This window comes from Sycon ciliatum, chromosome 9, assembly GCF_964019385.1.
Source record: "Sycon ciliatum chromosome 9, ocSycCili1.1, whole genome shotgun sequence".
Classification (NCBI taxonomy): Eukaryota; Metazoa; Porifera; class Calcarea; order Leucosolenida; family Sycettidae; genus Sycon; species Sycon ciliatum.
This window is the reverse complement of record NC_088651.1, coordinates 1,244,012-1,257,629: the sequence shown is the minus strand read 5'-3', so window position 1 is coordinate 1,257,629 and position 13,618 is coordinate 1,244,012. Positions and strand designations below refer to the sequence as shown.

At 47.4% G+C, this 13,618-nt stretch overlaps 1 protein-coding gene across 1 annotated transcript in view; it reads left to right on the top strand.

Annotated features, from left to right (window-relative positions):
* The first annotated feature begins 8,854 nt into the window (after positions 1-8,854).
* Positions 8,855-13,618, top strand: part of LOC135825013 (mucin-2-like) — an 18,428-nt gene continuing 13,664 nt past the window's right edge. The window contains exon 1 of the mRNA XM_065337746.1: positions 8,855-9,143. The gene's annotated coding sequence lies outside the window, so the exon portion shown is untranslated. The remainder of the gene's footprint in view (positions 9,144-13,618) is intronic.

Sequence of the window (13,618 nt, the reverse complement as noted above, 5' to 3'; positions counted from 1 at the left end):
ATGATAGCATTCTAACCGGTTATCGTTCCGAATGGTGTTGCTGCTGCTGCTGCTGCTGTTGTTGTTGTTGTTGTTGTTGTTGTTGTTGTTGTTGTTGTTGTTGTTGTTGTTGTTGTTGTGTATTTATTAGGGGGAGAGTCTAGCACTTAGGGCCCTTGAAGTTAGGGGGAGAGTCGGGTAGTTGGGGGGCTGGGGAGTCGGGCAGTTAGGGGGAGAGTCGAGCAGTTAGGGGGAGAGTCGGGTAGTTAGGGGGAGAGTCGAGTAGTTAGGGGGAGAGTCGGGTAGTTAGAGAGAGAGTCGGGTAGTTAGGGGGAGAGTCGGGTAGTTATGCAGCAAGAAGGACCCATGAGTGTGTGCGATCCCCGGTAGCCTAATCGGTAGGGCACTGTCCCGGGAAGACAGGGGTGCTGGGCTCGAATCCCGCTCGTGGATCCTTCTTTTGCAACAGTTATAGGGGGAGAGTCGGGTAGTTATAGGGCCTAGGGGGAGAGTCGGGTAGTTATAGGGCCTACAGTCCATTCATAAAAAGATGGGTCCTGGCTCTGGCGAGCTCCCGTATTTGGCGATTTTTCGTGATTTCATCGTACACAGTGCAGTGCTGCGAACTTTGAAATTTGAAAAAGGGTCCAAAAAGGGTGCCTGAACTGGGGTTCGAACCGCAGAATGCACTGTTGCAGGCGGGGTCAAACGGCCTGGATTTTGATGGTTTTTCCCAATTCAGTGCTTTTGGGGCAAAACCTGGCCGAAATCCTATTCTTGCTATGGCTTGCTTTTTGGACAAAAAAACTTCAGAAACATAATTGGAAGAGGATTCCATATGGGATTGCAGAAAAAAATTCTAAAAAAACTCAACGTTTGACCCATTTATGGCCAAAAGCTAGAAGTTCATTTATTTCTGAATGGACTGTAGGGGGAGAGTAAGCACCGGCGGATGATACAGGCATAATTCTTGGCAAAATTTGGTGGTTGAAAATTTGGAGCATAATTTGGCATCCTTTGGGAGGTAGGAGCATAACTAACATCGGATTGTCCTACAGTTCTAGTATGTAGGCTACATGTACGTAATTGTGTACAATGCATATGATTATGTAGTACTGGTGGTCAGCATGGTAAAGCCTGGGTTCGGAGGTCATGCAGATAGTGTTTTCAATGAAAAGCAGGGTAGAAAATTCATGGCAATACATTACAGCAAGAGTACATAACCCCCATGTACTCTTGATTACAGTATGCTCCAACTCGTCTTCTTCAAAGTTCTTTCTCACACTGATACAGTACATGGTCATGGAGCAGAAGATGCGAGTGAATCAGCCTTTATCAGATATCCCGGGGCGAACGAGATAGCGACGGGTAGTCCGCAAAACGCCGCGTACATGTACATTATGCATGTTACCAAGAGTACATAAACATGTACTCTTGATGTTACGAAGTCATGACCTCTGGACTTTAGCAGCCATGACTGTGCAGGCTATGGATATTGCTCTAATAATTAAACAAATTTAGGTATAGTTGATGTTCGGTCATGATGGAAGTAGAGGTGGAGCTACGGGAGAGATGGGCTGATTAATCGCAGGGTGAGGTTGACATCGGTTGGACGAGTATGACGATTGCAAAGGCAGTTGAACTGCGATGATAATTTTCAAAGGTAACTCTAACCCATTTGGCAATGAAAAATCGTTTTACAAAAGAAGTCAACTAATGAATAGAAGAAGTAATGTTTTCTCTTTTCCATGTTGATCTCTAGCATGCATGGACACCTTGGTATGGGGATACTCATGTGTTTTGTCGTACTTGTGGCCACTTGCAAGTACGGAAAAGGCATCATTTTCCGAACTTTGAGGCTCCATAAGTACAACAAAATGGATATGTATCCCCGCGTGCCAATGCATAATATGAGGATTTTGCGAGCATAATGCGAGAATCCATGAAAGCATAATTCCATGATTTCGCGAGCATAATTCGCCGGATCGCGGAGCCTAGGGGAGAGTCGGGTAGTTAGGAGAGAGTCTGGTAGTTAGGGGGAGAGTCAGGTAGTTAGGGGAGAGTCAGGTAGTTAGGGGGATAATCGGGCAGTTAGGGGGAGAGTCGGGTAGTAAGGGGGGAATGGGGCAGCAAGGGGGGGGGGGGAGGGTAGTTAGGGGGAGAGTCAGGTAGAACACTCAAGAGCTAGGTCGAGGAGCAACACTTCCGATGGTGCACTAAATGCTGGTGCGGTCGAAATTCCTGCGGCAATCGCACTGGAGCAGAAGCCCGGCCCTTTCCCACGCTGTCTTGTCCTTGGCGTGGACAGGCATTGTCTTTTCAAGCAATGGCTGTTTTTAATTCTCCAAACGATGACAACGAAAAATACGGTAGGGCTATTAAAAGCCAGTAAAGTTGTTACGTGTCTACAAAATCACACAAAGTCGTGTGCCGGTACAATACATGGCGGTGCACCTCATGGCTTTAGCCGATTGTTGCCAAAACCTGAAATTTGCCGATAATTATCCACTATGAAACTCGTTATGCCGCTCAAACCTCACATAATACTCGTCTTGTTCCTTTCTAATGCTCCATAATGCTCTAATGCTCGGATAGTCTCATAATGCCGAATATAATGCCGGCATTATCCGCTGGACCCTAGTCCGCGTGAGGGACAACAATACGAACTTCGAAGTCTAGAAGACACGTAGGATTTCGATCTAAGGATAGTACTGAGCTACAGCTCTCCCGCCTAGTGCATGCGATTTCCGCCAGCCGAGATGCCGGTCAGGCAGTGTCAGCATGCTTCTTTGACTTATCAAAGGCTTTTGACCGAGTCTGGCATGCTGGCCTCCTGGCCAAACTCGAGCACCTTGGTGTCCGTGGCATTTCCCTTACCTGGCTCACAAGCTACCTGACTCGCCGCCGACAACGCGTCAAGGTTGGCTCCGCTTTGTCATCATGGAAATCCATTTCAGCTGGAGTACCCCAGGGCTCTGTCCTGGGGCCTCTTCTTTTCCTGGTGTACACGATCGACCTCCCCCCAGCATGTACAAACTCCCACACCAAATGCAGCCAGTTCGCCGATGACACGGCACTCATCGCGACGCATTACACGAGGGATTTGTCAGCTGCATTCCTCCAACGTGCCGTGGACGCAGCAGGACGATGGTTGAAGGATTGGCATCTCCTCGTCAACACCACAAAAACCGTCGTCCTTTCCTTCCAACCCCAACACACCATTCACATCACGCTCCACTCGACTCAGCTGCAGCAGGTCCACCAACATAGGCACCTTGGTGTTACACTCCAAGACGATATGCGATGGACCCAACACATCATAGAAACCACCAACAAAGCCAAAAAACTACTACACCAACTCCATAAGACACGTGGCACAATGAACGCTTCCAGCCTATTGTTAATATACACGACCTACATCCGACCCGTTCTCGAATATGGCAGCCTTTCCCTCTCCAACACCACACAGCAACAGCGAGACACACTGGAGAGAATTCAACACCGTGCTATACGCATCTGCCTTCGGATTCCCCTCTTTGCACCAGTTCACCACAGTTCCCTCCTCCATCATGCAAAGCTCCCCACCCTTAGCTCACAACTCCTTGTTAAACAAGTCCTACTAGCATGGGACATCCACCACCAAACCTCCCCACCACACCTGCAACAACCACATCTTGCACCACAACGTCAACACCAACCATACATCCTTCGACAGACAAGGACCTACTCCATCGGACACGCACACACAAACAGGCACCGAGATTCCCCCATCAACAGTGCCCTCACCCTCTACAACTCACTCCCTATCGACATCACAACCCAACCTCGTAGAAATTCTTTCCGAAACAATGCATCCAGTCTTCTTTTGAGCAGTACCTGTTCCTGCTCCGCGCATCCCCCTGGTTTCTGATATCTCGAACGTGTACTTAACTATCTCGATCACCCCTGCTAACGTTATTGCCCCCGCTTGTTTTTCACGATGCATTGCTTCTTGCCTCCCCGGTTAATTTCCATCTAGCTGTTACTGGCTAGTAGCAGTTCTATCGCACTTATCAATCGTCCTTATTGGCGTCACGCCATCGTGGAATAAAAGAATAATAATAATAATACGGATCTAACGCCTTCTCCTCCTCCCTCAAGCCAAGGCTTCGCAGCGTGAAGCCCCAGGTAGCAGCATGAGTCAGAGTCGCTCATGGAGTTGTGCTAAACAGCCGTTGAGACGAGGTGTTTGTCGCGCCGGAAACGAAGCGTCTCTGTAAGGTTGTATCCCTGGTGATGGTTTGGCCTGGAGAGCAGTATAATTATAAGTGGTGCTTTCTAGGCACAATCTTCCTCAGCCTACTCAAGCTCAACTGATGAGCGGTGGATTCCCCGAAACACTGTGTATTGTGCTATTGAGCAGGGAGTGGTGCTTTCTTGCAGGTTTGCCGAGTGGAAGGTGCGACGTGCTCCTCGTGTGCTCCAGATGGCAGTCGTGAGTCAGTCAAGTGTCAAGTTCGGCAAGAAGCGTGTGTTCCTCTTTGGAACAACCAACTTCATGACTAATACCACCGAAGTCGCAACTTCTAAGTTCCGGCATATTACATGTACTAGAATCCAGAATATCTGGAACTTGCCACTGCCGGTGTGGTCTGAGCAATTCTGCAATTTCCTGGTAGTTTCGAGGTGGTATGTCACCGGATTACCTTCCCTACTCGTCACTGTCAGAAACCACTTTTGCCAGTGTCACTTCGGACTTGCTGAATATTGCATGCCGCAAGTAACAAACGGTCAGTTTCCTGAACGAAAAGTGTGAAAGTTCTTCGCAATCCAGCTCTCAAACGAGTTTGTTGTCATGGTTGAGCAGATACCATGGATACAGTCATGCAGATAGGTGTGTGTGCTTTCCAAAAAGAGTACATAAACCGGTTCATGTACTCGAGTACTCTTGGGGGGTCATGTACTCTTGGTAGTACATGTATCAAGAGTACATGACTAAAAAAATTTAACAGTATAATTAACAGCCTCTTTTACGGGCAAAATTAAAATTAAAAGCAACACAATGATGAGAAAACAAGAGGGGTAAACACAATACATGTAACTTTATCAAAGCTGTTGACTCGCGCATACACACATACACACACACACACACACACACACACACACACACACACACACGCACACGCACACAAGATAACAATGATACTCAGTACTTAAACTGCAGAAGTTGCAAAGAAAGTTAAATCAATGCAGCTTCCGCGTTTGCGAGGACAGCAGACTGATCATTGACGCGGCGCATCCGCCGGGCACCGCGAGGCAGGCAACACTGGCACGCAGGAGACCAAAACCAAGACGACAACGCAGCAACGCCATCACCATTGCGTATGGCTCTCCGGTTTTCTCTGCAGACAGAGCAGCAATTCGCTTGAGAAGAGCGGAAGCAGCTCGATCGGCTCCACCTGTGGCTGAGAATACGACAGGTACGAATGAGGCTCGCTCAACTTCTTGCACCCTCTGCCCTGCGACGCTTCTCGCGCTTATGGCTCTGGTAGCGAGCAGCGAGAGAAGAGGAACGGTTCGAACGAGCGAATGGGTTAAACACCCGTACATCAAGATAAACGCGTTCAAACCGTCCTCCCCACACGCCACTCGCCGCCACATCCAGACGGGCCTGATCCTCGGTGGACGCCGTCCGGTAGCGGAAAAGCTCGCCGGTGAGGGGTCGGAGATGAGGCTCTACTTCTACGCTGTGTGCCACCTTCTTCAGTTGGCCAGCGATGATGTCCCGTACCTCATTGTGGCGGAGCGTCAGGAAACCACCGGTGGGGCAAGAGAGAGCATGCTCAACAGAGAAGGTGGCACCACAGACACAAGTAGAAGGGAGCCGTGCCGGGTGCCAGCCATACCGCAATGCCAGACCATCGCGAAATTCACACATGACTCAAATACTCAGAAACCATCAAGAGTTCGAGTACATACGTACATCATCCCAGGTCAGCTGATGCAGGTCAAACTTTTCCCAAAATTTGGAGTATGAACTGTGCTAATCGTACTACAATGTAGGATGGCATTGATGGTTGTACCGGTACATGCACCCTGGCTGAGTACGCCTCTCAGCCCCAGGCAGCTTATGCTGCACCATACTTCACCTTCGGCCTATCAGCATCAGGGTTCCCTGTAAAAAGACAGCAACGTCTGTAGGGATTTCCCTAATAGGCGATTCACACGACAGGCAAATCCACGTTTGTCAGGTGCCCGCAGGAAGTGAAACGTGAGGCTGCAGTTCACATTATTAGACACCCTTAGCAAAAAACGTTATGTTGTAACGGTATTATCGTAAGGGGGAAAATACCGTGATTTGGGTTCGACCTTTAGCAAGATGCACTCTATTTTTAGTACGCTGTTGCCACGAGAATAGCTTTGATTTCGCGAGGTACAACCATTTTTGTCACCATATACGCGATACAAGGTGAAATGCGTACGGACTATGCAATATTTGGCTAAAACACGTACCGTTGGTCACAACGATAAATCAGCCCCCATAACGTTTATACGCTGCAGCTTCAACGCTATTTGGGTGATCAAGGTACGAGTACCGTAAAAAATAGCGTTACGGTTGTTTGCTAAGGGTGTCTATTACCGGTATTATTACACGGCCGCGGGTGGCGGCCAGAGCTCCCGCGAGTATCCGGTGAGTATACGGCGTTACTGTGGTGATTTGGAATGAGTACCCAAAGACGAAGGTCAAACAACCAGGGTTCAAGACTACCGTACGATAGTACGACCTCACAGCCTCATAACTGTTGTATTTAACTCCTCATTGTTTTTTTACCAGGCGTGGGCCATCCCCTGACTTCATAGGTGCCTCATAACTGTAAAAGTGCCCGCAGATGAGTGCATCCGCGGTAGTGCTGACCCGAATTTGCCAGCTGAATCTCGATATTTTGCGGCATAATTTTGCTCGTGCATCGTCGAAATTTTGCTTTCATTTTGCTAGGCCACTCGATATTTTGCTCCCTTTTTGCTCCAAAATTTGTGTCACGTGTGAAAAAACTGACCGAAAGTGGGTTACGTGTTGGCAAAAATGAGAAAAAGTGAGTCACGTGTTGGTAAAATTGTGCCGAAATGAGTCATGTGCACCGTATATGTGTAAAATCTCCCAATTCCCAGCCAACACACCGATATTTTGCTCCATTTTGCCAGCAAATTCCCTTTCAAAATTCTTCGATATTTTGCTAGAAGAATTGCTAGCAAATTCGGGTCAGCACTAATCCGCGGGCAAAAAGGCCATGGACACTTTTGATTCCCGCGGGCAAATTTTGGTCATCCGCAGGAATATCTCCATGGTGACTTTCCTGTAAACGTGGATTTGCCTGTCGTGTGAATCGCCTATAACAAAATAATAAATACTACTACCGTAAAGTACCGTTGATCCGCCCCCACGCCATGTCGCTTCCCAGCTGGGTTTTCGGCAGGGGGCGGGAATTAGATCAAGGCTGTCAAGTGCAGTACGATGTACAACAACGTAGAGGATCAGTCTCAATGTGCTGGATTGTGCACATTTTGATCCTGGATTGGCAAGTATTGTGTACAGCAGTGTATGCGTCGGTTCAACATCGTATTTCGTTGTATACGCCGAAGTCGCTTCACAAGGAGAAAATCGACAGGGGGCGGGAATTAGAGAGGGGGCGGATCAACGGTACTTTACGGTACTACCACTACTACTACTACTACTACTGACCAAACCACTTTTACGGGCAAAAAATACCATGGTAAGCACACAAGTGATGGAAAAGAGTGAGTAAGAACGAAAGAGAGAAAGAAAGAGAGAATGCACTAGTATGTCAAGAGAAGTAATCAATTACTACTACTATTACTACTACTACTACTACTACTTGGAAGCGTGTTTTTATTGACCACATAAAATGATGATGCAAAGAAAGAAAAGAACATCGGAAACATAATGCTGGATTTGAAAGAAGAAGAGAAAAAGGAAGATTAAAAGAAACCTGACCAAGAGAACTCAAGCATTGCACCCAGGAGGCAAAAATGAACTCAATCCCTAGCATAGGCTCAATGAGGTCGTGTAATTGCACGAATTTCAACGGATCCAAGTAAAACTCCAACCAACAAGTGCTACTAGTACTACTACTACTACTACTACTACTACTACTACTACTACTACTACTACTACTACTACTACTACTACTACTACTACTACTACTACTACTACTACTACTACTACTACTACTACTACTACTACTACTACTACTACTACTACTACTACTACTACTACTACTACTACTAGCATCAAGAGTACATAAACTCTTGCTAGCATCGATGGAGTTTCCTGGCACGTACGATCCCCAAGAGTAAAAGTTATGTACTACAAATACTCTTGATATCCCCAAGACCATCTTGATATCTGGATGGGCCATGTAATAATTATGGTAATGGGCCGGGCAGGCCGCGGTGGTTCCAAATAAAGTGGCCTGCCATTAATGTGTATGTAGTTCCCACCTTTGCCAAAACGATGCAACAATACATGTTAGCACTGTCCTGCCAGCTCTTGCATGTGTGCCAGCAAGGGAGTTACGTCAAATATTGCTAATTTTGCCTGACTCCCTCATGCCAACGCCCCCAAAACGGGCCAGCTACTCGTCCGGGAATGGGTACGTGCACTCCTTATGGAATTTGGGGTCAATCAGGGAGTCGTCAAATACCGTATGTATTTGACAACTTCATGGGCCGTCAGCCGTATGGCCCTACTATGGGGTCAAAATCATGCTCAAATACTCAGAAACAGTGGAGGCACGTGGACCGCGCCGTGCAGTACAACTGCATGCCATGAGCTAGCTGTGAGATGCCTTGCACAAACTCCAAGTTTGATCTTTCCCAAGCACCTGTAACCCGTTGATGTGAGCTTTGATCTTGTTTGGAACTCGGCAGCCGCATGCAATGTTTGCCTTACCTTGAAGAAACCGATGGTCGAAGCCGTTTAAAAACGTTCGGGTGTGTTAAGAACAAGAAGCTTGTAGTGCCGATTAATTATTGTTGATGCAATCGGCAGGTGTGTGAGAGCAAATGCATGCTTCAGTCGGGAGGACTCACATCATACAAACAAGGGAAGCTTGGCTGACTCAGAGAATGCTGATGGTGGTTGTGACGGTAACAGGATAGGAAAGGTGAGGCTCAGCTGCATGCAATCAATGCGACCAGTGTGTGCGTGTGTGTGTTTCAAAATGACAAGCGGCCGATTCGAAGGCGCCTGGGAGCGAAAGTTCTGCCTAACATGTGGCCTTGCCCAACCAACCAGTGACTGTCCGCCATGCAGACTGTTCGGTGCTGTGATTATTTGAATTTGCAAATCCTTGCAGCAAGGAGGATAACGAAACCGTTTGAGGGAAATGGTCACTGGCACAGGCCCCGGAGCAAGAGTGCAGTGAACACCTCCCGGCGCGGAGTGTCTAGGACATGCATATGCTGTGCAGCTGGCACTGACCTGGGTCGACCGAGGCTGATTTGAAATTGTCAGCCTGTCATTATCTTGACGATCATGCAGCGTTCCTTGCAGGAGTGATTACCAGGGTTTAGTACCAGGCGTCAATGCACCATACGTGTTTGCTTGTACCCACACTTGAGAGGAATCAAAAGCGTTTCTGCTGTAACTCTGAGTTTCACAGACAGCGACTTGACTACAATTTTCAGAATTTTCACTGTCACGAGCAACCACAACTCCCTGGAGTGTTTACTTGTGTTGGTTTGTAAACTGAGAAGAAGTAGCGACGACCCGGCCATTATGGAATCCAATACACCACACCACCACATTGCACTCTTGGCCGATCCAAACTCTGCACTCACATCACCATCACCACAGCGAGGACAATTCCGGTATATAGATTGATATTGACAATGACCCTCCAGACAGCTGTTTCGCTCCTGAGCTCATCAGTGGAGGCATAATGTTGAATGAAAGAATAATAAGAATAGACTGATCTTTATAGGGCTAAATTGGCGCTATTGCGCTCATTCTGCATAGAAACGTGGCATGCCCTAAGTGACAAAAGTGATAACAAGGTCGGGTGATAACGACACGCGCTCATGGCTGGGACAGGAACATGTAGCACGTGTGAAAGGGGGGGGGGGGGCAAAAAACAGCAGTCAGCCTAACACCAGAAAAGTTAGTTATTGCATGTGCCACAAAAACAAAGATGCTGCGGCTGACTGTACTTGTCCCATAGTGACGTGACGGGGAACGAACGACGAAGCGAACTGGCCGGCGCGGCAGACCCAAAGGCCCCTGGGGCAATCACTGTCCTGCCAGCCCGTCGCACACAGCCACACCACGCCGCCATACCCGTTGAACACGTACACTGATTTTTCCTGCGCCTTCAGTCAGCATCTTCCGCCGCAAAACAGCCCCTTTACACCCCAGCCCGGATGAGCGCGTGTCGTTATCACCTGACCTTGTTATCACCTTTGTCACTTAGGGTATGCCATGTTTCTATGCAGAATGAGCGCAATTGCGCCAATTTAGCCCTATAAAGATCAGTCTATTCTTATTATTCTTTCGTTCAACATCATGATGAGCTCAGGAGGAGCGAAACAGCTGTCTGGAGGGTCATTGTCAATATCAATCTATACACCGGAATTGTCCTCGCTGTGGTGATGGTGATGTGAGTGCAGAGTTTGGATCGGCCAAGAGCGCAATGTGGTGGTGTGGTGTATTGGTTTGAAAACTATCAAATTAATCTGGCAAAGTACCCAGTACTGTTGTAGGACACATAGAATAACATATAGAATAACATATAAATTCACGTTTCGCGTTCGACTCGCTGGAGGCCGAGTTTTCTGCATCCATAGGGACTCCACCACTCTATGTGGATCAAGGCGCAGATGCAGCTCCTAAAGCGGTGGGAGGTGAGTAGATCAGACCCACCACAAAGTGGTCAAAGACCGAGAATCCCATTCGCTGCATCCATGCGGGATACATATGGAAGTACGTTATACTGTGCGTATCGGTTATAGCGTGGTCGTGTAAAAGAATATACTGCCTACAAGAATGAACTCTCATGTTTTCATAATCAAAATATGGATTTCAAGTGCACATTTATTCTTACAAGCAATTTTATCCCATAGTAGAATGTATCGGTCCTAAGAATGGACTTTGTGTAGCGAGACATGCCAGATTAGTACGTGTATCGCCTGTAGTAATAACATCTGTCCAATTCCGTTCTGATCTGACTCTCGTTGCGTCGTAGTGCTGCAGATTCAACTGTTGTGGTCATGTAACTCATGTTGCATAGCCACGTGGGACTATGACCAGCCACATGCACAGAAGTACTGTGTTGCATGTACGATGATCTTCCTGCCCCTGAACACATGCATTTGACATGCCACACTTGATTTAGCGTGTGTAAGAAATATCGGAAATAAGAATAGAAAGTCGTTTTTCAAACACCCACGCTATAACCGATACCTACTATACCAGTACCGTTGATCCACGCCCTGTCGAATTTCTGAATGTGAAGCGACTTCGGCGTATACAATGAAATATGTTGTTGAACCGCCGCATGCACTGCTGTACGCAATACGTGCCGGTACACTACAGGATGAGACGGTGCACAATCCAGCATGCCAAGTCTGATCTTCTGCTTTGTTGTACATCGCACTGCACCTGAACGACTTGATCTAATTCCCGCCGCCTGCCGAAAAACCAGCTAGGAATCGACACTGGGAGGGAGGGGGGGGGGGGGAGGACGGATCAACACTGGGAGGGAGTGGGGGGGGGGGGATCAACACTGGGAGGGCGTGGTGGGGGGGGGGGGGGAGGACGGATCAACGGTACTATACGGTACTAGTATACCGAGCATTACATTAAAGAGCAATGAGTCCTGACATCAACTTGAAATTCTGCCGGGATGGAGCACGGATACATGAAATGGAGTTGCGCAGTTGTCTAAGGTCCTCAGGCTGCGTATGGTGCTCTATGTCCGGTGGACAGAGCCAGTAATACATATTCTTGACACGAGTTATGAGAAACAATCTGTCGACAAGGGTTTCGCTGTATTGTGTTTCCGGTTTTGGTAATCGAACAACTCAATACAGTACTGTTGGTGGCAGGAGAACTGGGGGTGAGCCTCGTAGCCTGGCATGACCTGAAAGCCAAACTCGCAGCAGCAGCAGCAGCAGCAGCAGCAGCAACAGCAGCAGCAACAGCACTGACACCAGCTGTCATGTACTGTAAAACCGGAAAGTCTAACGTTTTAACGACCAATTATTTTTCGTTATTTGAAAAAAAACGTTATCGCTAGATGTCTGTGTAACGATGTGCATACAGATGGGTGGCCAGCTTGCCATCGTTAAACTTTCTGCTCGTAATCATGCTAAAATTACAAAAACGTTTAACAGTTTGGTCGTTAGACTTTCCGGTTTTACAGTATGGCAGGCCCGAAGGAGCCGGTCCGGTTGGTCAGGTTATCACCGGACCAACTTTGTAGCTACCAACGTATGTGTACTGCTGAGGAGGGTATTATGTCACCGCCATGTTACATCTACTGTACAAGTACGAAATCTTTTGTTAGACCACTCCAAAAGCAGGCTTGTTACGTACTAAATTTCGTTTTCGGTCGAGGTCTTTCAACCCGAACGTTCAGAAAAGAACTTCAGTTTGGTACAAACTTTAGTTACTTCGTGCCCCCCCCCCCTATTAAACGAATATAGCGAAAGTTAATTCCAAAAGAAAATTTGCACTTATACAGTATACATAAATATGGTACGACCGGACCAAATTACCAATTGACAACTGCTTCCGGCAGTCCTGTATGGTGCAGACTGGCACTGTGGGTATCGGTGCTAACTAAAGGGGGGGGGGGGGGTGAAACGAGTATCGGAACGTTCGGCTAGGTTTGCTCCAAAAGGGCGTTGAAGAGAATTCGATTTCGCTACATCAGGGTGTGGAACGTTCGTGGATGCATGCGTAGCTACATGCAGCCCCTTGCTCGTATTGCAACCAAGAGTACAGTCACCTTTGCGTACAACGACACTCGGCGGGGCATCAGAAAAGTGTCCTTATGCCCGAAGTCTCATTACCGTATATTTTCTATTATAAGCGCCGTGCTTATATTTTTTCAACACCCCTCTACCCTGTGCTTATATTGGAGACCGCGCTTATATTGGAGACCGTGCTTATATTTTTTCAACCAATACATCCACACAGCAAGAAGAAATACATGCTAGATATCATGTATGCAGCATTGATTTCCACCAAGACCGTGCTAATAATAGAGACTGTGCTTATAATGTTTCGAAAGGTGCTCACAGTGTGCTAGTATTAGAGACTGTGCTAGTAATGGAGACCTGTGCTTATATTAGAGAATATACGGTATATGTATTACAGTTAGATGGCAGGGGCGTACACCGCTCGCCTCTAGAAGTGGTTCCCATGCCAACTGATCAACCAACATAATTCCACACGGCTAGTGCTCTTATACGTATCCGATGGAGTTTCTGCATAAACTGCTGGATAATGTCACTGCTACGCATATTTGATTTAAAAAGACTGAACTTTGCCAAGGCATTTTTTATGGATGTTTTGTTCAGCAGGACGATTTCATGTTATGCCGTGAAACGAGTCGCTGAAGCACATCCACACGCTCAG